Genomic DNA, 27,764 nt, shown 5'->3' with positions numbered 1-27,764 from the left:
TTGATATTTTATTTACAGTATATAATACATTTGGTGTAATTTTGTATATTATATGTACAGTATATTAAATATAATTATTGTAGTTTTTTATAGTTTATTTAGAGTATATATAACACGTATTTGGTGTACTTTTTGATATTTTATGTACAGTATGTATTATATATTTACTGTATTTTTGATATACTATTTACAGTACATAAAATGTATTTGGTGTACTTTTAGTTAATATTATATGCACAATATATGAAATATATTTACTGTACATTTTGATATTTTATGTACAGTATATAAGATATACTTGGTGTCCTTTTGATATTTTATGTAAATTATATAATATATATTTGGTGTAGTTTTTGATATTTTACATAGGGTGTGCAATATATATTTACTGTCCTTTTTGATATTTTATATACAGTATATAACATACATTTGGTGTAATTTTTGATATTTTATATACAGTATATTAAATATAATTACTGTAGTTTTTGATAGTTTATTTACAGTATATATAACACATATTTGGTGTACTTTTTTATATTTTATGTACTGTATGTAATATAGATTTACAGTATTTTTGATATTTTATTTACAGTATATAAAATGTATTTGGTGTACTTTCAGTTAATATTATATGTACAATATATGAAATATATTTTCTGTACATTTTGATATTTTATGTACAGCATATAGTATGTATTTGGTGTACTTTTGATATTTTATGTAAATTATATAATATATATTTTGTGTAGTTTGTGATATTTTACATAGGGTGCGTAGTATATATTTACTGTCCTTTTTCATATTTTATTTACAGTACATAATATACATTTGGTTTAATTTTTGATATTTTATGTACAGTATATTAAATATAATTACTTTAGATTTTATAGTTTATTTAGAGTATATATAACACATATTTGGTGAGCTTTTTGATATTTTATGTTCTGTATATAATACATATTTACTGTACTTTTTGATATTTTATTTACACTATATAAAATATATTTGGTGTAGTTTTAGTTAATATTATATGTACACAATATGAAGTATATTTACTGTATTTTTGATATTTTATGTACAGTATATAAGATATATTTGCTGTCCTTTTGATATTTTATGTAAATTATATAATATATATTTGGTGTAGATTGTGATATTTTACATATGGTGTGTAATATATATTTACTGTACTTTTTGATATTTTATTTACAGTACATAATATACATTTGGTGTAATTTTTGATATTTTCTGTACAGTATATTAAATATAATTACTGTAGTTTTTGATAGTTTATTTACAGTATATATAACACATATTTGGTGTTCTTTTTGATATTTTATGTACAGTATGTAATACATATTTACTGTACATTTTGATATTTTTTTTAGAGTATATAAAATGTATTTGGTGTACTTTTAGTTAATATTATATGTACAATATATGAAATATATTTACTCTAAATTTTGATATTTTATGTACAGTATATAAGATATATTTGGTGTCCTTTTGATATTTTATTTAAATTATATAATATATATTTGGTGTACTTATTGATATTTTACATAGGGTGTGTAATATATATTTACTGTAATTTTTGATATTTTATAGACAGTATATTAAATGAAATTACTGTAGTTTTTTATAGTTTATTTACTGTATATAAAACACAAATTTGGTGTACATTTTAATATTTTAAGTACAGTATGTAATACATATTTACTGTACTTTTTGATATTTTATTTACAGTATATAAAATGTATTTGGTGTACATTTAGTTAATATTATATTTACAATATATGAAATATATTTACTGTACATTTGATATTTTATGTACAGTATATAAGATATATTTGGTGTCCTTTTGATATTTTATGTAAATTATATAATATATATTTGTTGTAGTTTGTGATATTTTACATAGGGTGCATAATATATATTTACTGTCCTTTTTCATCTTTTATTTAGAGTATATAATATACATTAGGTGTAATTTTTGATATTTTTTGAACAGTATATTAAATGTAATTACTGTAGTTTTTGATAATTTATTTACAGTATACATAACACATATTTGGAGTACTTTTCGATATTTTATGTACAGTATTTAATATATATTTACTGTATTTTTGATATTTTATTACAGTATATAAAATGTATTCGGTGTATTTTTAGTTAATATTATATGTACAATATATGAAATATATTTACTGTACTTTTTGATATTTTATGTATATTATATAAGATATATTTGGTGTCCTTTTGATATTTTATGTAAATTATATAATATATATTTGGTGTAGATTGTGATATTTTACATGTGGTGTGCAATATATATTTACTGTATTTTTGATATTTTATTTACAGTAAATAACATACATTTGGTGTAATTTTTGAGATTTTATGTACAGTATATTAAATATAATTACTGTAGTTTTTGATACTTTATTTACAGTATATATAACACATATTTGGTGTACTTTTTGATATTATATGTACAGTATGTAATACATATTTACTGTAATTTTTGATATTTTATTTACACTATATAAAATGTATTTGGTGTACTTTTGGTTAATATTATATGTACAACATATGAAATATATTTACTGTACCTTTTGATATTTTATGTACAGTATATAAGATATATTTGTTGTCCTTTTGATATTTTATGTAAATTATATAATATATATTTGGTGTAGATTGTGATATTTTACATATGGTGTGCAATATATATTTACTGTACTTTTTGATATTTTATTTACAGTAAATAACATACATTTGGTGTAATTTTTGATATTTTATATAGAGTAAATTAAATATAATTACTGTAGTTTTTGATAGTTTATTTAAAGTATATATAAAACATATTTGGTGTTCCTTTTAACATTTTATATACAGTATGTAATATATATTTACTGAAATTTTTGATATTTTATTTACAGTATATAAAATGTATTTGGTGTACTTTTAGTTAACATTATATGTACAATATATGAAATATATATACTGTACATTTTGATATTTTATGTACAGTATATAAGATATATTTGGTGTCCTTTGTCTATTTCATGTAAATTATATAATATATATTTGGTGTAGTTTGTGATATTTTACATAGGGTGTGTAATATATATTTACTGTACTTTTTGATATTTTCTTTAGAGTATATTATAACTTTGGTGTAATTTCTTATATTTTATGTTCACTATATTAAATATAATTACTGTAGTTTTTGATATTTTCTTTACAGTATACATAACACATATTTGGTGTACTTTTTGATATTTTACGTACAGTATGTAATATATATTTACTGTAATTTTGGATATTTTATTTACAGTATATAAAATGTATTTCGTGTACTTTTAGTTAATATTATATGTGCAATATGTGAAATATATTTACTGTAGATTTTGATATTTTATGTACAGTATATAAGATATATTTGGTGTCCTTTTGATATTTTATGTAAATTATATAATGTATATTTGGTGTACTTATTGATATTTTACATAGGGTGTGTAATATATATATTTACTGTACTTTTTGATATTTTATTTACAGTATATAATATTCATTTGGTGTAATTTTTGATATTTTATGTACAGTATATTAAATAAAATTACAGTAGTTTTTGATAGTTTATGTACAGTATATATAACACATATTTGGTGTACTTTTTGATATTTTATTTACAGTATGTAATATATATTTACTGTACTTTCTGATATTTTATTTACAGTATATAAAATGTATTTGGTGTACTTTTAGTTAATATTATATGTACAATATATGAAACATATTTATTGTATTTTTGATATTTTATATACTGTATATAAGAAATATTTGGTGGCCTTTTTATATTTTATGTAAATTATAGAATATATATTTGGTGTAGTTTTTGATATTTTACATAGGGTGTGTATTATATATTTACTGTCCTTTTGCATATTTTATTTACAGTATATAATATACATTTTGTGTAATTTTTGATATTTTATGTACAGCATATTAAATATAATTACAGCTGTTTTTGATAGTTTATTTACAGTATATATAACATATATTTGGTTTACTTTTTGATATTTTATGTACAGTATGTAATATATATTTACTGTACATTTTGATATTTTATTTACAGTATATAAAATGTATTTGGTGTACTTTTAGTTAATATTATATATACAATATATGAAATATATTTACTGTACCTTTGATATGTTATGTACAGTATATAAAATATATTTGGTGTCCTTTTGACATTTTATGTAAATTATATCATATATATTTGGTGTAGTTTTTGATATTTTACCTAGGGTGTGTAGTATATATTTACTGTCCTTTTTGATATTTTATTTACAGTATATATTATACATTTGGTGTAATTTTTGATATTTTATGTACAGTATATTAAATATAAGTAATGTAGTATTTGATAGTTTATTTACAGTATATATAACACATATTTGGGGTACTTTTTGATATTTTATGTACAGTATGTAATATATATTTACTGTAATTTTTGATATTTTATTTACACTGTATAAAATGTATTTGGTGTACTTTTAGTTAATATTATATGTACAATATATGAAATATATTTACTGTACATTTTGATATTTTATGTACAGCATATAAGATATATTTGCTGTCCTTTTGATATTTTATGTAAATGATATAATATATATTTGGTGTAGTTTGTGATATTTTACATAGGGTGTGTAATATATATTTACTGTAATTTTTGATATTTTATTTACAGTAAATAATATGAATTTGGTGTAATTTTTGATATTTTATGTACAGTATATTAAATATAATTACTGTAGGTTTTGATACTTTATTTAGAGTATATATAACACATATTTGGTGTAGTTTTTGATGTTTTATGTACAGTATGTAATATATATTTACTGTAATTTTGGTATTTTATTTACAGTTTATAAAATGGATTCGGTGATCTTTTAGTTAATATTTTTTGTACAATATATGAAATATATTTACTGTACATTTAGATATTTTATGTACAGTATATAAGATATATTTGGTGTCCGTTTGATATTTTATATAAATTATATAATATATATTTGGTGTAGATTGTGATATTTTACATATGGTGTGTAATATATATTTACTGTACTTTTTGATATTTTATTTACAGTCAATAATATACATTTGGTGTAATTTTTGATATTTTATGTACAGTGTATTAAATATAAATACTGTAGTTTGTGATAGTTTATTTAGAGTATATATAACACATATTTGGTGTACTTTTTGGTAATTTATGTACAGTATGTAATATATATTTACTGTAATTTTTGATATTTTATTTGGAGTATATAAAATGTATTTGGTGTACTTTTAGTTAATAATATATGTACAATATATGAAATATATTTACTGTATATTTTGATATTTTATGTACAGTATAAAAGGTATATTTGGTGTCCTTTTGATATTTTATGTAAATTATATCATACATATTTGGTGTAGTTTGTGATATTGTACATAGGTGTTTAATATATATTTACTGAACTTTTTGGTATTTTATTTACAGTAAAAAATATACATTTCGTGTAATTTTTGATATTTTATGTACAGTATATTAAATATAATTACTGTAGTTTTTGATAGTTTATTTACAGTATATATTGCACATATTAGGTGTACTTTTTGATATTTTATCTACAGTATGTAACATATACTGTATTTTTTATATTTTATTTACAGTACATAAAATGTATTTGGTGTACTTTCAGTTAATATTATATGTACAATATATGAAATATATTTTCTGTACTTTTTGATATTTTATGTACAGTATATAATATATATTTGGTGTACTTTTGATATTTTATGTAAATTATATAATATATATTTTGTGTAGTTTGTGATATTTTACATAGGGTGCGTAGTATATATTTACTGTCCTTTTTCATATTTTATTTAGAGTATATAATATATATTTGGTTTAATTTTTGATATTTTATGTACAGTATATTAAATATAATTACTTTAGATTTTATAGTTTATTTAGAGTATATATAACACACATTTGGTGAGCTTTTTGATATTTTATGTTCAGTATATAATACATATTTACTGTACTTTTTGATATTTTACTTACACTATATAAAATGTATTTGGTGTAGTTTTAGTTAATATCATATGTACAATATATGAAATATATTAATTGTATTTTTGATATTTTATGTACAGTATATAAGATATATTTGGTGTCCTTTTTATATTTTATGTAAATTATATAATATATATTTGGTGTAGATTGTGATATTTTACATATGGTGTGTAATATATATTTACTGTATTTTTTTTATTTTATTTACACTATATAAAATGTATTTGGTGTTCTTTTAGTTAATATTATATGTACAATATATGAAATATATTTACTGTAATTTTTGATATTTTATGTACAGTATATAAGATATATTTGGTGTCCTTTTGATATTTTATGTAAATTATATAATGTATATTTGGTGTAGGTTGTGATATTTTACATATTGTGTGTAATATATATTTACTGTACCTTTTGATATTTTATTTACAGTAAATAATATACATTTGGTGTAATTTTTGATATTTTATGTACAGTATATTAAATATAATTACTGTAGTTTTTGATAGTTTATTTACAGTACATATAACACATATTTGTTGTACTTTTTGATATTTTATGTACAGTATGTAATATATATTTACTGTAATTTTTGATATTTTATTTACACTATATAAAATGTATTTGGTGTACTTTTAGTTAATATATGTACAATATATGAAATATATTTACTGTACATTTTGATATTTTATGTACAGCATATAAGATATATTTGGTGACCTTTTGATATTTTATGTAAATTATATAATATATATTTGGTGTAGTTTGTGATATTTTACATAGGGTGTGTAATATATATTTACTGTAATTTTTGATATTTTATTTACAGTAAATAAAATACATTTGGTGTAATTTTTGATATTTTATGTACAGTATATTAAATATAATTACTGTAGTATTTGATAGTTTATTTAGAGTATATATAACACATATTTGGTGTACTTTTTGATGTTTTATGTACAGTATGTAATATATATTTACTGTAATTTTTGGTATTTTATTTACAGTATATAGAATGTATTCGGTGAAATTTTAGTTAATATTATATGTACAATATATGAAATATATTTACTGTACATTTAGATATTTTATGTACAGTATATAAGATATATTTGGTGTCCTTTTGATTCTTTATGCAAATTATATTATATATATTTGGTGTAGTTTTTGATATTTTACATAGGGTGTGTAATATATATTTACTCTACTTTTTGATATTTTATTTACAGTATATAATACATTTGGTGTAATTTTGTATATTTTATGTACAGTATATTAAATATAATTATTGTAGTTTTTTATAGTTTATTTAGAGTATATATAACACGTATTTGGTGTACTTTTTGATATTTTATGTACAGTATCTATTATATATTTACTGTATTTTTGATACACTATTTACAGTACATAAAATGTATTTGGTGTACTTTTAGTTAATATTATATGCACAATATATGAAATATATTTACTGTACATTATGATATTTTATGTACAGTATAAAAGATATACTTGGTGTCCTTTTGATATTTTATGTAAATTATATAATATATATTTGGTGTAGTTTTTGATATTTTACATAGGGTGTGCAATATATATTTACTGTCCTTTTTGATATTTTATATACAGTATATAACATACATTTGGTGTAATTTTTGATATTTTATATACAGTATATTAAATATAATTACTGTAGTTTTTGATAGTTTATTTACGGTATATATAACACATATTTGGTGTACTTTTTTATATTTTATGTACTGTATGTAATATAGATTTACAGTATTTTTGATATTTTATTTACAGTATATAAAATGTATTTGGTGTACTTTCAGTTAATATTATATGTACAATATATGAAATATATTTTCTGTACATTTTGATATTTTATGTACAGTATATAGTATGTATTTGGTGTACTTTTGATATTTTATGTAAATTATATAATATATATTTTGTGTAGTTTGTGATATTTTACATAGGGTGCGTAGTATATATTTACTGTCCTTTTTCATATTTTATTTACAGTACATAATATACATTTGGTTTAATTTTTGATATTTTATGTACAGTATATTAAATATAATTACTTTAGATTTTATAGTTTATTTAGAGTATATATAACACATATTTGGTGAGCTTTTTGATATTTTATGTTCTGTATATAATACATATTTACTGTACTTTTTGATATTTTATTTACACTATATAAAATGTATTTGGTGTAGTTTTAGTTAATATTATATGTACACAATATGAAGTATATTTACTGTATTTTTGATATTTTATGTACAGTATATAAGATATATTTGCTGTCCTTTTGATATTTTATGTAAATTATATAATATATATTTGGTGTAGATTCCGATATTTTACATATGGTGTGTAATATATATTTACTGTACTTTTTGATATTTTATTTACAGTACATAATATACATTTGGTGTAATTTTTGATATTTTCTGTACAGTATATTAAATATAATTACTGTAGTTTTTGATAGTTTATTTACAGTATATATAACACATATTTGGTGTTCTTTTTGATATTTTATGTACAGTATGTAATACATATTTACTGTACATTTTGATATTTTTTTTAGAGTATATAAAATGTATTTGGTGTACTTTTAGTTAATATTATATGTACAATATATGAAATATATTTACTGTACATATTGATATTTTATGTACAGCATATAAGATATATTTGCTGTCCTTTTGATATTTTATGTAAATGATATAATATATATTTGGTGTAGTTTGTGATATTTTACATAGGGTGTGTAATATATATTTACTGTAATTTTTGATATTTTATTTACAGTAAATAATATGAATTTGGTGTAATTTTTGATATTTTATGTACAGTATATTAAATATAATTACTGTAGGTTTTGATACTTTATTTAGAGTATATATAACACATATTTGGTGTAGTTTTTGATGTTTTATGTACAGTATGTAATATATATTTACTGTAATTTTGGTATTTTATTTACAGTTTATAAAATGGATTCGGTGATCTTTTAGTTAATATTTTTTGTACAATATATGAAATATATTTACTGTACATTTAGATATTTTATGTACAGTATATAAGATATATTTGGTGTCCTTTTGATATTTTATATAAATTATATAATATATATTTGGTGTAGATTGTGATATTTTACATATGGTGTGTAATATATATTTACTGTACTTTTTGATATTTTATTTACAGTCAATAATATACATTTGGTGTAATTTTTGATATTTTATGTACAGTGTATTAAATATAAATACTGTAGTTTGTGATAGTTTATTTAGAGTATATATAACACATATTTGGTGTACTTTTTGGTAATTTATGTACAGTATGTAATATATATTTACTGTAATTTTTGATATTTTATTTGGAGTATATAAAATGTATTTGGTGTACTTTTAGTTAATAATATATGTACAATATATGAAATATATTTACTGTATATTTTGATATTTTATGTACAGTATAAAAGGTATATTTGGTGTCCTTTTGATATTTTATGTAAATTATATCATACATATTTGGTGTAGTTTGTGATATTGTACATAGGTGTTTAATATATATTTACTGAACTTTTTGGTATTTTATTTACAGTAAAAAATATACATTTCGTGTAATTTTTGATATTTTATGTACAGTATATTAAATATAATTACTGTAGTTTTTGATAGTTTATTTACAGTATATATTGCACATATTAGGTGTACTTTTTGATATTTTATCTACAGTATGTAACATATACTGTATTTTTTATATTTTATTTACAGTACATAAAATGTATTTGGTGTACTTTCAGTTAATATTATATGTACAATATATGAAATATATTTTCTGTACTTTTTGATATTTTATGTACAGTATATAATATATATTTGGTGTACTTTTGATATTTTATGTAAATTATATAATATATATTTTGTGTAGTTTGTGATATTTTACATAGGGTGCGTAGTATATATTTACTGTCCTTTTTCATATTTTATTTAGAGTATATAATATATATTTGGTTTAATTTTTGATATTTTATGTACAGTATATTAAATATAATTACTTTAGATTTTATAGTTTATTTAGAGTATATATAACACACATTTGGTGAGCTTTTTGATATTTTATGTTCAGTATATAATACATATTTACTGTACTTTTTGATATTTTACTTACACTATATAAAATGTATTTGGTGTAGTTTTAGTTAATATTATATGTACAATATATGAAATATATTAATTGTATTTTTGATATTTTATGTACAGTATATAAGATATATTTGGTGTCCTTTTTATATTTTATGTAAATTATATAATATATATTTGGTGTAGATTGTGATATTTTACATATGGTGTGTAATATATATTTACTGTATTTTTTTTATTTTATTTACACTATATAAAATGTATTTGGTGTTCTTTTAGTTAATATTATATGTACAATATATGAAATATATTTACTGTAATTTTTGATATTTTATGTACAGTATATAAGATATATTTGGTGTCCTTTTGATATTTTATGTAAATTATATAATGTATATTTGGTGTAGGTTGTGATATTTTACATATTGTGTGTAATATATATTTACTGTACCTTTTGATATTTTATTTACAGTAAATAATATACATTTGGTGTAATTTTTGATATTTTATGTACAGTATATTAAATATAATTACTGTAGTTTTTGATAGTTTATTTACAGTACATATAACACATATTTGTTGTACTTTTTGATATTTTATGTACAGTATGTAATATATATTTACTGTAATTTTTGATATTTTATTTACACTATATAAAATGTATTTGGTGTACTTTTAGTTAATATATGTACAATATATGAAATATATTTACTGTACATTTTGATATTTTATGTACAGCATATAAGATATATTTGGTGACCTTTTGATATTTTATGTAAATTATATAATATATATTTGGTGTAGTTTGTGATATTTTACATAGGGTGTGTAATATATATTTACTGTAATTTTTGATATTTTATTTACAGTAAATAAAATACATTTGGTGTAATTTTTGATATTTTATGTACAGTATATTAAATATAATTACTGTAGTATTTGATAGTTTATTTAGAGTATATATAACACATATTTGGTGTACTTTTTGATGTTTTATGTACAGTATGTAATATATATTTACTGTAATTTTTGGTATTTTATTTACAGTATATAGAATGTATTCGGTGAAATTTTAGTTAATATTATATGTACAATATATGAAATATATTTACTGTACATTTAGATATTTTATGTACAGTATATAAGATATATTTGGTGTCCTTTTGATTCTTTATGCAAATTATATTATATATATTTGGTGTAGTTTTTGATATTTTACATAGGGTGTGTAATATATATTTACTCTACTTTTTGATATTTTATTTACAGTATATAATACATTTGGTGTAATTTTGTATATTTTATGTACAGTATATTAAATATAATTATTGTAGTTTTTTATAGTTTATTTAGAGTATATATAACACGTATTTGGTGTACTTTTTGATATTTTATGTACAGTATCTATTATATATTTACTGTATTTTTGATACACTATTTACAGTACATAAAATGTATTTGGTGTACTTTTAGTTAATATTATATGCACAATATATGAAATATATTTACTGTACATTATGATATTTTATGTACAGTATAAAAGATATACTTGGTGTCCTTTTGATATTTTATGTAAATTATATAATATATATTTGGTGTAGTTTTTGATATTTTACATAGGGTGTGCAATATATATTTACTGTCCTTTTTGATATTTTATATACAGTATATAACATACATTTGGTGTAATTTTTGATATTTTATATACAGTATATTAAATATAATTACTGTAGTTTTTGATAGTTTATTTACAGTATATATAACACATATTTGGTGTACTTTTTTATATTTTATGTACTGTATGTAATATAGATTTACAGTATTTTTGATATTTTATTTACAGTATATAAAATGTATTTGGTGTACTTTCAGTTAATATTATATGTACAATATATGAAATATATTTTCTGTACATTTTGATATTTTATGTACAGTATATAGTATGTATTTGGTGTACTTTTGATATTTTATGTAAATTATATAATATATATTTTGTGTAGTTTGTGATATTTTACATAGGGTGCGTAGTATATATTTACTGTCCTTTTTCATATTTTATTTACAGTACATAATATACATTTGGTTTAATTTTTGATATTTTATGTACAGTATATTAAATATAATTACTTTAGATTTTATAGTTTATTTAGAGTATATATAACACATATTTGGTGAGCTTTTTGATATTTTATGTTCTGTATATAATACATATTTACTGTACTTTTTGATATTTTATTTACACTATATAAAATGTATTTGGTGTAGTTTTAGTTAATATTATATGTACACAATATGAAGTATATTTACTGTATTTTTGATATTTTATGTACAGTATATAAGATATATTTGCTGTCCTTTTGATATTTTATGTAAATTATATAATATATATTTGGTGTAGATTCCGATATTTTACATATGGTGTGTAATATATATTTACTGTACTTTTTGATATTTTATTTACAGTACATAATATACATTTGGTGTAATTTTTGATATTTTCTGTACAGTATATTAAATATAATTACTGTAGTTTTTGATAGTTTATTTACAGTATATATAACACATATTTGGTGTTCTTTTTGATATTTTATGTACAGTATGTAATACATATTTACTGTACATTTTGATATTTTTTTTAGAGTATATAAAATGTATTTGGTGTACTTTTAGTTAATATTATATGTACAATATATGAAATATATTTACTCTAAATTTTGATATTTTATGTACAGTATATAAGATATATTTGGTGTCCTTTTGATATTTTATTTAAATTATATAATATATATTTGGTGTACTTATTGATATTTTACATAGGGTGTGTAATATATATTTACTGTAATTTTTGATATTTTATTTACAGAATATAATATTCATTTGGTGTAATTTTTGATATTTTATGTACAGTATATAATATATATTTGGTGTCCTTTTTATATTTTATGTAAATTATAAAATATATATTTGGTGTAGTTTTTGATATTTTACATAGTGTGCGTAGTATATATTTACTGTACTTTTTCATACTTTTTTTAGTGTATATAATATACATTTGGTGTAATTTTTGATTTTTTATGTACAGTATATTAAATGTAATTACTGTAGTTTTTGATAATTTATTTACAGTATATATAACACATATATGGTGTACTTTTTGATATTTTATGTACAGTATGTAATATATATTTACTGTACTTTTTGATATTTTATTTACAGTACATAAAATGTATTTGGTGTACTTTTAGTTAATATTATATGTACAATATATGAAATATATTTACTATACATTTTGATATTTTATGTACAGTATATAAGATATATTTGGTGTCCTTTTGATATTTTATGTAAATTATATAATATATATTTTTTGTTTTTGATATTTTACATAGAGTGTAATACATATTCACTGTCTTTTTTGATATTTTATTTACAATATATAATATACATTTGGTGTAATTTTTGATATTTTCTGAACACTATATTAAATATAATTACTGTAGTTTTTTATAGTTTATTTACTGTATATAAAACACATATTTGGTGTACTTTTTGATATTTTATGTACAGTATGAAATACATATTTACTGTACTTATTGATATTTTATATACACTACATAAAATGTATTTGGTGTATTTTTAGTTAATATTATATGTACAATATATGAAATATATTTACTGTACCTTTTGATATTTTATGTACAGTATATAAGATATATTTGTTGTCCTTTAGATATTTTATGTAAATTATATAATATATATTTGGTGCAGATTGTGATATTTTACATATGGTGTGCAATATATATTTACTGTACTTTTTGATATTTTATTTACAGTAAATAACATACATTTGGTGTAATTTTTTTATTTTATGTACAGTATATTAAAAATGATTACTGTAGATTTTGATAGTATATTTACAGTACATATAACACATATTTGGTGTACTTTTTGACATTTTATGTACAGTATGTAACATATATTTACTGAAATTTTTGATATTTTATTTACACTATATAAAATGTATTTGGTGTACTTTTAGTTAATATTATATGTACAATATATGAAATATATTTACTGTAATTTTGATGTTTTATGTACAATATATAAGATATATTTGGTGTCCTTTTGATATTTTATGTAAATTATATAATATATATTTGGTGTAGATTGTGATATTTTACATATGGTGTGCAATATATATTTACTGTACTTTTTGATATTTTATTTACAGTAAACAACATACATTTGGTGTAATTTTTGTTATTTTATATACAGTATATTAAATATAATTACTGTAGTATTTGATAGTTTATTTACAGTATATATAACACATATATGGTGTACTTTTTGACATTTTATGTACAGTATGTAACATATATTTACTGAAATTTTTGATATTTTATTTACAGTATATAAAATGTATTTGGTGTACTTTTAGTTAATATTATGTGTACAATATATGAAATATATTTACTGTACATTTTGATATTTTATGTACAGTATATAAAATATATTTGGCGTCCTTTTGCTATTTCATGTAAATTATATAATATATATTTGGTGTAGTTTGTGATATTTTACATAGGGTGTGTAATATATATTTACTGTACTTTTTGATATTTTATTTACAGTATATTATAACTTTGGTGTAATTTTTATATTTTATGTACAGTATATTAAATATAATTAGTGTAGTTTTGATAGTTTATTTACAGTATACATAACACATATTTGGTGTACTTTTTGATATTTTATGTACAGTATGTAATATATATTTACTGTACTTTTGGATATTTTATTTACAGTATTTAAAATGTATTTCGTATACTTTTAGTTGATATTATATGTACAATATGTGAAATATATTTACTATACTTTTTGATATTTTATGTCCAGTATATAAGATATATTTGGTGTCCTTTTGTTATTTTATGTAAATTATATAATATATATTTTTTGTTTTTGATATTTTACATAGAGTGTAATACATATTCACTGTCCTTTTTGATATTTCATTTACAATATATAATATACATTTGGTGTAATTTTTGATATTTTATGAACACTATATTAAATATAATTACTGTAGTTTTTTATAGTTTATTTACTGTATATAAAACACATATTTGGTGTACTTTTTGATATTTTATGTACAGTATGAAATACATATTTACTGTACTTATTGATATTTTATATACACTATATAAAATGTATTTGGTGTATTTTTAGTTAATATTATATGTACAATATATGAAATATATTTACTGTACTTTTTGATATTTTATGTACAGTATATAAGATATATTTGGTGTCCTTTAGATATTTTATGTAAATTATATAATATATATTTGGTGCAGATTGTGATATTTTACATATGGTGTGCAATATATATTTACTGTACTTTTAGATATTTTATTTACAGTTAATAACATATATTTGGTGTAATTTTTTTATTTTATGTACAGTATATTAAATATGATTACTGTAGATTTTGATAGTTTATTTACAGTACATATAACACATATTTGGTGTACTTTTTGACATTTTATGTACAGTATGTAACATATATTTACTGAAATATTTGATATTTTATTTACAGTATATAAAATGTATTTGGTGTACTTTTAGTTAATATTATATGTACAATATATGAAATATATTTCCTGTACATTTTGATATTTTATGTACAGTATATAACATATATTTGGTGTCCTTTTGATATTTTATGTAAATTATATAATATATATTTGGTGTAGTTTTTGATATTTTACATAGGGTGTGTAGTATATATTTACTGTCCTTTTTGATATTTTATTTACAGTATATAATATACATTTGGTGTAATTTTTGATAATTTATATACAGTATATCCAATATAATTACTGTAGTATTTGATAGTTTATATACACTATATATAACACATATTTGGTTTAATTTTTGATATTTTATGTACAGTATGTAATATATATTTACTGTAATTTTTCATATTTTATTTACAGTATATAAAATGTATTTGGTGTACTGTTAGTTAATATTAAATGTACAATATATGAAATATATTTACTGTACCTTTTGATATTTTATGTACAGTATATAAGATATATTTGGTGTCCTTTTGATATTTTATGTGAATTTTATAATATATATTTAGTGTAGTTTTTGATATTTTCCATAGGGTGTGTAATGTATATTTACTGTAATTTTCGATATTTTATTTACAGTAAATAATATACATTTGGTGTAATTTTTGATATTTTAGGTACAGTATATTAAATATAATTACTGTAGTATTTTATAGTTTATTTACAGTATATATAGCACATATTTGGTGTACTTTTTGCTATTTTATGTACAGTATGTAATATATATTTACTGTAATTTTTGATAATTTATTTACAGTATATAAAATGTATTTGGTGTACTTTTAGTTAATATTATATATACAATATATGAAATATATTTACTGTACTTTTTGATATCTTATGTACAGTATAGAAGATATATTTGGTGTCCTTTTGATATTTTATGTAAATTATATAATATATATTTGGTGTAGTTTGTGATATTTCATAGGGTGTGTAATGTGTACTTACTGTACTTTTTGATATTTTATTTACAGTATATAATATACATTTGGTGTAATTTTTGATATTTTATGTACAGTATATTAAATATAATTACTGTAGTTTTTGATAGTTTATTTACAGTATATATAACACATATTTAGTGTACTTTTTGATATTTTCTGTACAGTATGTAATATATATTTACTGTACTTTTTGATATTTTATTTTCAGTATACAAAATGTATTTGGTGTACTTTTAGTTAATAATATATGTACAATGAATGAAATATATATACTGTACTTTTTGATATTTTATGTACAATATATAAGATATATTTGGTGTCCTTTTTATATTCTATGTAAATTATATAATATATATTTGGTGTAATTTTTGATATTTTACATAGGGTGTGTAGTATATATTTACTGTCCTTTTTGATATTTTATTTACAGTATTTAATGTATATTTGGTGTAATTTTTGATATTTTATATACAGTACATTGGAAATGATTACTGTAGTTTTTGATATTTACAGTATATATAACACATATTTGGTGTACTTCTTGATGTTTTATGTACAGTATGTAATATATATTTACTGTAATTTTGATATTTTATTTAGAGTATATAAAACGTATTTGGTGTACTTTTAGTTAATATTATATGTACAATATATGAAATATATTTACTGTACTTTTTGATATTTTGTGTACAGTATAGAAGATATATTTGGTGTCCTTTTGTTATTTTATGTAAATTATATAATATATATTTGGTGTAGTTTTTGATATTTTACATAGGGTGTGTCATATATATTTACTCTAGTTTTTGATATTTTATTTACAGTATATAATATACATTTGGTGTAATTTTTGATATTTTATGAACAGTATAGTAAATATAATTACTGTAGTTTTTGATAGTTTATTTACAGTATATATAACACATATTTGGTGTAGTTTTTGATATTTTATGCACAGTATGTAATATATATTTACTGTAATTTTTGATAATTTACTTACTGTATATAAAATGTATTTGGTGTTCTTTTCGTTAATATTATATATACAATATATGAAATATATTTACTGTAATTTTTCATATTTTTTGTAGAGTATAGAAGATATAATTTGTGTCCTTTTGATATTTTACGTAAATTATATATTCTATATTTGGTGTAGCTTTTGATATTTTACATAGGGTATGTCATATATATTTACTGTACTTTTTGATATTTTATTTACAGTAAATAATATACATTTGGTGTAATTTTTGATATTTCATGTACAGTATATTAAATATAATTACTGTAGTTTTTTATAGTTTTTTTATAGTATTTATAACACATATTTGGTGTACTTTTTGATATTTTATGTACAGTATGTAATATATATTTACTGTAATTTTTGATATTTTATTTACAGCACATGAAATGTATTTGGTGTACTTTTAGTTAATATTATAGGTACAATATATGAAATATATTTACTGTAGTTTTTGATATTTTTTGTACAGTATAGAAGATATATTTGGTGTCCTTTTGATATTTTATGTAAATTATATAATATATATTTGCTGTAGATTGTGATATTTTACATAGGGTGTGTAAGATATATTTACTGTACTGTTTGATATTTTATTTACAGTAAATAATATACATTTGGTGTAATTTTTGATATTTTATGTACAGTATATTAAATATAATTACTGCAGTTTTTGATAGTTTATTTACAGTATATATAACACATATTTGGTGTACTTTTTGATATTTTATGTACAGAATGTAATATATATTTACTGTACTTTTTGATATTTTATTTAGAGTATATGAAATATATTTGGTGCAATTTTAGTTAATATTATATGTACAATATATGAAATATATTTACTGTACATTTTGATATTTCATGTTCAGTATATAAGGTATATTTGGTGTCCTTTTGATATTTTATGTAAATTATATAATATATATTTGGTGTAGTTTGTCATATTTACATAGGGTGTGTAATATATATTTACTGTACTTTTTGGTATTTTGTTAACAGTAAATTATATATTTGGTGTAATTTTTGATATTTTATGTACAGTATATTAAATATAATTACTGTAGTTTTGATAGTTTATTTACAGTATATATAACACATATTTGGTGTACTTTTTGATATTTTATGTACAGTATGTAATATATATTCACTGTAATTTTTGGTATTTTATTTACACTATATAAAATGTATTTGGTGTACTTTTAGATAATATTATATGTACAATATATGAAATATATTTACTGTACTTTTTGCTATTTTATGTACAGTATATAAGATATATTTGGAATCCTTTTGATATTTTATGTAAATTATATAATATATATTTGGTGTAGATTGTGATATTTTACATATGGTGTGTAATATATATTTACTGTTCTTTTTGATATTTTATTTACACTCTATAAAATGTATTTGGTGTACTTTTAGTTAATATTATATGTACAATATATGAAATATATTTACTGTAGTTTTTGATATTTTATGTACAGTATATAAGATATAATTTGTGTCATTTTGATATTTTATGTAAATTATATAATATATATTTGGTTTAGATTGTGATATTTTACATACGGTGTGTAATATATATTTACTGTACTTTTTGATATTTATTTACAGTAAATAGTATACATTTGGTGTAATTTTTGATATTATATGTACAGTATGTTAAATATAATTACTGTAGTTTTTGATAGTTTATTTACAGTATATATAACACATATTTGGTGTACTTTTTGATATTTTATGTACAGTATGTAATACATATTTACTGTAATTTTTGATATTTTATTTACAGTATATAAAATGTATCTGGTGTACTTTCAGTTAATATTATATGTACAATATACAAAATATATTTACTGTACATTTTGGTATTTTATGTACAGTACATAAGATATATTTGGTGTCCTTTTGATATTTTATGTAAATTATATAATATATATTTGCTGAAGTTTGTGATATTTTACATAGGGTGTGTAATATATATTTACTGTACTTTTTGATATTTTATTTACAGTCAATAATATACATTTGGTTTAATTTTTGATATTTTATGTACAGTATATTAAATATAATTTCTGCAGTTTTTGATAGTTTATTTACAGTATATAAAACACAAATTTGGTGTACTTTTTGATATTTTATGTACAGAATGTAATATATATTTACTGTACTTTTGATATTTTATTTAGAGTATATAAAATGTATTTGGTGTACTTTTAGTTAATATTATATGTACAATATATGAAATATATTTACTGTACATTTTGATATTTCGTGTTCAGTATATAAGATATATTTGGTGTCCTTTTGATATTTTATGTAAATTATATAATATATATTTGGTGTAGTTTGTGATATTTTACATAGGGTGTGTAATATATATTTACTGTACTTTTCGGTATTTTCTTTACAGTATATAATATACATTTGGTGTAATTTTTGATATTTTATGTACAGTATATTAAATATAATTACTGTAGTTTTTGATAGTTTATTTACAGTATATATTACACATATTTGGTGTACTTTTTGATATTTTATGTACAGTATGTAATATATATTTACTGTATTTTTGATATTTTATTTACAGTATATAAAATGTATTTGGTGTACTTTTAGTTAATATTATATGTACAATATAGGAAATATATTTACTGTACATTTTGATATTTTATGTACACTATATAAGATATATTTGGTGTCCTTTTGATATTTTATGTAAATTATATAATATATACTTGGTGTAGATTGTGATATTTTATATAGGGTGTGTAAGATAGATTTACTGTACTTTCTGATATTTTATTTACAGTAAATAATATACATTTGGTTTAATTTTTGATATTTTATGTACGGTATATTAAATATAATTACTGCAGTTTTTGATAGTTTATTTACAGTATATAAAACACAAATTTGGTGTACTTTTTGATATTTTATGTACAGAATGTAATATATATTTACTGTACATTTTGATATTTTATTTACAGTATATAAAATGTATTTGGTGTACTTTTAGTTAATATTATATGTACAATATATGAAATATATTTACTGTACATGTTGATATTTCATGTTCAGTATATAAGATATATTTGGTGTCCTTTTGATATTTTATGTAAATTATATAATATATATTTGGTGTAGTTTGTGATATTTTACATAGGTTGTGTAATATATATTTACTGTACTTTTTGGTATTTTCTTTACAGTAAATAATATATATTTGGTGTAATTTTTGATATTTTATGTACAGTTTATTAAATATAATTAGTGTAGTTTTGATAGTTTATTTACAGTATATATAACACTTATTTGGTGTACTTTTGATATTTTATGTACAGTATGTAATATATATTTACTGTAATTTTTGATAATTTATTTACAGTATATAAAATGTATTTGGTGTACTTTTAGTTAATATTATATGTACAATATATGAAATATATTTACTGTACATTTTGGTATTTTATGTACAGTATATAAGATATATTTGGTGTCCTTTTGAAATTTTATGTAAATTATAAAATATATATTTGGTGTAGATTGTGATATTTTACATAGGGTGTGTAAGATATATTTACTGTACTTTTTAATATTTTATTTACAGTAAATAATATACATTTGGTGTAATTTTTGATATTTTATGTACAGTATATTAAATATAATTACTGCAGTTTTTGATAGTTTATTTACAGTATATAAAACACAAATTTGGTGTACTTTTTGATATTTTATGTACAGAATGTAATATATATTTACTGTACATTTTGATATTTTATTTACAGTATATAAAATGTATTTGGTGTACTTTTAATTAATATTATATGTACAATATATGAAATATATTTACTGTACATTTTGATATTTCATGTTCAGTACATAAGATATATTTGGTGTCCTTTTGATATTTTATGTAAATTATATAATATATATTTGGTGTAGTTTGTGATATTTTACATAGGGTGTTTAATATATATTTACTGTACTTTTTGGTATTTTCTTTACAATAAATAATATATATTTGGTGTAATATTTGATATTTTATGTACAGTATATTAAATATTATTAGTGTAGTTTTGATAGTTTATTTACAGTATATATAACACATATTTGGTGTAATTTTTGATATTTTATGTACAGTATGTAATATATATTTACTGTAATTTTTGATAATTTATTTACAGTATATAAAATGTATTTGGTGTACTTTTAGTTAATATTATTTGTACAATATATGAAATATATTTACTGTAGTTTTGATAATTTATGTACAGTATATAAGATATATTTGGTGTCCTTTTGATATTTTATGTAAATTATATAATATATATTTGGTGTAGATTGTGATATTTTACATAGGGTGTGTAATATATATTTACTGTACTTTTTGATATTTTATTAAGAGTAAATAATATACATTTGGTTTAATTTTTGATATTTTATGTACAGTATATTAAATATAATTACTGCAGTTTTTGATAGTTTATTTACAGTATATAAAACACAAATTTGGTGTACTTTTTGATATTTTATGTACAGAATGTAATATATATTTACTGTACATTTTGATAGTTTATTTACAGTATATAAAATGTATTTGGTGTACTTTTAGTTAATATTATATGTACAATATATGAAATATATTTACTGTACATTTTGATATTTCATGTTCAGTATATAAGATATATTTGGTGTCCTTTTGATATTTTATGTAAATTATATAATATATATTTGGTGTAGTTTGTGAAATTTTACATAGGGTGTGTAATATATATTTACTGTACTTTTTGGTATTTTCTTTACAGTAAATAGTATATATTAGGTGTAATTTTTTATATTTTATATACAGTATATTAAATATAATTACTGTAGTTTTGATAGTTTATTTACAGTATATATAACACATATTTGGTGTACTTTTTGATATTTTATGTACAGTATGTTATATATATTTACTGTAATTTTTGATAATTTATTTACAGTATATAAAATGAATTTGGTGTACTTTTAGTTAATATTATATATACAATATATGAAATATATTTACTGTACATTTTGATATTTTATGTACAGTATAGAAGATATATCTGGTGTCCTTTTGATATTTTATGTAAATTATATAATATATATTTGGTGTAGATTGTGATATTTTACATAGGGTGTGTAATATATATTTAATGTACTTTTTGATATTTTATTCACAGTAAATAATATACATTTGGTTTATTTTTTGATATTTTATGTACAGTATATTAAATATAATTACTGCAGTTTTTGATAGTTTATTTACAGTATATAAAACACAAATTTGGTGTACTTTTTGATATTTTATGTACAGAATGTAATATATATTTACTGTACTTTTGATATTTTATTTACAGTTTATAAAATGTATTTGGTGTACTTTTAGTTAATATTATATACAATATATGAAATATATTTACTGTGCATTTTGATATTTCATGTTCAGTATATAAGATATATTTGGTGTCCTTCTGATATTTTATGTAAATTATATAATATATATTTGGTGTAGTTTGTGATATTTTACATAGGGTGTGTAATATATATTTACTGTACTTTTTGGTATTTTCTTTACAGTAAATAATATATATGGTGTAATTTTTGATATTTTATGTACAGTATATTAAATATAATTAGTGTAGTTTTGATAGTTTATTTACAGTATATATAACACATATTTGGTGTACTTTTTGATATTTTATGTACACTATGTAATATATATTTACTGTAATTTTTGATAATTTATTTAGAGTATATAAAATGTATTTGGTGTACTTTTAGTTAATATTATTTGTACAATATATGAAATATATTTACTGTAGTTTTGATAATTTATGTACAGTATATAAGATATATTTGGTGTCCTTTTGATATTTTATGTAAATTATATAATATATATTTGGTGTAGATTGTGATATTTTACATAGGGTGTGTAATATATATTTACTGTACTTTTTCATATTTTATTAAGAGTAAATAATATACATTTGGTTTAATTTTTGATATTTTATGTACAGTATATTAAATATAATTACTGCAGTTTTTGATAGTTTATTTACAGTATATAAAACACAAATTTGGTGTACTTTTTGATATTTTATGTACAGAATGTAATATATATTTACTGTACATTTTGATATTTTATTTACAGTATATAAAATGTATTTGGTGTACTTTTAGTTAATATTATATGTACAATATATGAAATATATTTACTGTATATTTTGATATTTCATGTTCAGTATATAAGATATATTTGGTGTCCTTTTGATATTTTATGTAAATTATATAATATATATTTGGTGTAGTTTGTGAAATTTTACATAGGGTGTGTAATATATATTTACTGTACTTTTTGGTATTTTCTTTAAAGTAAATAGTATATATTTGGTGTAATTTTTGATATTTTATGTACAGTATATTAAATATAATTACTGTAGTTTTGATAGTTTATTTACAGTATATATAACACATATTTGGTGTACTTTTTGATATTTTATGTACAGTATGTAATATATATTTACTGTAATTTTTGATAATTTATTTACAGTATATAAAATGAATTTGGTGTACTTTTAGTTAATATTATATATACAATATATGAAATATATTTACTGTGCATTTTGATATTTTATGTACAGTATAGAAGATATATTTGGTGTCCTTTTGATATTTTATGTAAATTATATAATATATATTTGGTGTAGATTGTGATATTTTACATAGGGTGTGTAATATATATTTAATGTACTTTTTGATATTTTATTCACAGTAAATAATATACATTTGGTTTATTTTTTGATATTTTATGTACAGTATATTAAATATAATTACTGCAGTTTTTGATAGTTTATTTACAGTATATAAAACACAAATTTGGTGTACTTTTTGATATTTTATGTACAGAATGTAATATATATTTACTGTACTTTTGATATTTTATTTACAGTTTATAAAATGTATTTGGTGTACTTTTAGTTAATATTATATACAATATATGAAATATATTTACTGTACATTTTGATATTTCATGTTCAGTATATAAGATATATTTGGTGTCCTTCTGATATTTTATGTATATTATATAATATATATTTTGTGTAGTTTGTGATATTTTACATAGGGTGTGTAATATATATTTACTGTACTTTTTGGTATTTTCTTTACAGTAAATAATATATATGGTGTAATTTTTGATATTTTATGTACAGTATATTAAATATAATTAGTGTAGTTTTGATAGTTTATTTACAGTATATATAACACATATTTGGTGTACTTTTTGATATTTTATGTACAGTATGTAATACATATTTACTGTACTTTTTGATACTTTATTTACAGTATATAAAATGTATTTGGTGTACTTTTAGTTAATATTATATGTACAATATATGAAATATATTTACTGTACATTTGGATATCTTTTGTACAGTATAGAAGATATATTTGGTGTCCTTTTGATATTTTATGTAAATTATATAATATATATTTGGTGTAGTTTTTGATATTTTACATACTGTGTTTCACATATATTTACTGTACTTTTTGATATTTTATTTACAGTATATAATATACATTTGGTGAAATTTTTGATATTATATGTACAGTATATTAAATATAATTACTGTAGTTTTTTATAGTTTATTTACAGTATATATAACACATATTTGGTGTACCTTTTGATATTTTATGTACAGTATGTAATATATATTTACTGAAATTTTTGATAATTTATTTACAGTATATAAAATATATTTGGTGTACTTTTAGTTAATATTATATACACAATATAAGAAATATATTTACTGCACTTTGTGATATTTTTTGTACAGTATAGAAGATATATTTGGTGTCCTTTTGATATTTTATGTAAATTCTATAATATATATTTGGTGTAGTTTTTGATATTTTACATAGGGTGTGTCATATACATTTACTGTACTTTTTGATATTTTATTTACAGTATATAATATACATTTGGTGTAATTTTTGATATTTTATGCACAGTGTATTATATATAATTAGTGTAGTTTTGATAGTTTATTTATAGTATATATAACACATATTTGGTGTACTTTTTGATATTTTATATAAATTATGTAATATATATTTACTGTACTTTTTGATATTTTATTTACAGTATATAAAATGTATTTGGTGTACTTTTAGTTAATATTATATGTAGAATATATGAAATATATTTACTGTACATTTTGATATTTTATGTACAGTATATAATATATATTTGGTGTCCTCTTGATATTTTATGTGAATTTTATAATATATATTTGGTGTAGTTTTTGATATTTTACATAGGGTGTGTAACATATATTTACTGTAATTTTTGATATTTTATTTACAGTAAATAATATGCATTTGGTGTAATTTTTGATATTTTATGAACAGTATATTAAATATAATTACTGTAGTTTTTGATAGTTTATTTACAGTATATATAACACATATTTGGTGTACTTTTTGATATTTTATGTACAGTATGTAATGTATATTCACTGTAATTTTTGATATTTTATTTACACTATATAAAATGTATTTGGTGTACTTTTAGTTAATATTATATTTACAATATATGAAATATATTTACTGTACTTTTTGATATTTTATGTACAGTATATAAGATATATTTGGTGTCCTTTTGATATTTTATGTAAATTATATAATATATATTTGGTGTAGATTGTGATATTTTACATAGGGTGTGTAAGATATATTTACTGTACTTTTTGATATTTTATTTACAGTATATAATATACATTTGGTGTAATTTTTGATATTTTATGTACAGTATATAAAATATAATTACTGTAGTTTTTGATAGTTTATTTACAGTATATATTACACATATTTGGTGTACTTTTTGATATTTTATGTACAGTATGTAATATATATTTACTGTACTTTTTGATATTTTATGTACAGTATATAAAATTTATTTGGAGTACTTTTAGTTAATATTATATGTACAATATAGGAAATATATTTACTGTACATTTTGATATTTTATGTACACTATATAAGATATATTTGGTGTCCTTTTGATATTTTATGTAAATTATATAATATATATCTGGTGTAGATTGTGATATTTTACATAGGGAGTGTAAGATATATTTACTGTACTTTTTGATATTTTATTTACAGTATATAATATACATTTGGTTTAATTTTTGATATTTTATGTACAGTATATTAAATATAATTACTGCAGTTTTTGATAGTTTATTTACAGTATATAAAACACAAATTTGGTGTACTTTTTGATATTTTATGTAGAGAATGTAATATATATTTACTGTACATTTTGATATTTTATTTACAGTATATAAAATGTAGTTGGTGTACTTTTAGTTAATATTATATGTACAATATATGAAATATATTTACTGTACATTTTGATATTTCATGTTCAGTATATAAGATATGTTTGGTGTCCTTTTGATATTTTATGTAAATTATATAATATATATTATGTGTAGTTTGTGATATTTTACATAGTGTGTGTAATATATATTTACTGTACTTTTTGGTATTTTCTTTACAGTAAATAATATATATTTGGTGTAATTTTTGATATTTTATGTACAGTATATTAAATATAATTAGTGTAGTTTTGATAGTTTATTTACAGTATATATAACACATATTTGGTGTAATTTTTGATATTTTATGTACAGTATGTAATATATATTTACTGTAATTTTTGATAAATTATTTACAGTATATAAAATGTATTTGGTGTACTTTTAGCTAATATTATATATACAATAGATGAAATATATTTACTGTACATTT

The sequence above is a fragment of the Pan paniscus genome, chromosome 22 (genome assembly GCF_029289425.2).
Source record: "Pan paniscus chromosome 22, NHGRI_mPanPan1-v2.0_pri, whole genome shotgun sequence".
NCBI classification, from domain to species: Eukaryota; Metazoa; Chordata; class Mammalia; order Primates; family Hominidae; genus Pan; species Pan paniscus.
The sequence above is the reverse complement of the archived record's forward strand: the minus strand, read 5'-3'. Positions refer to the sequence as shown.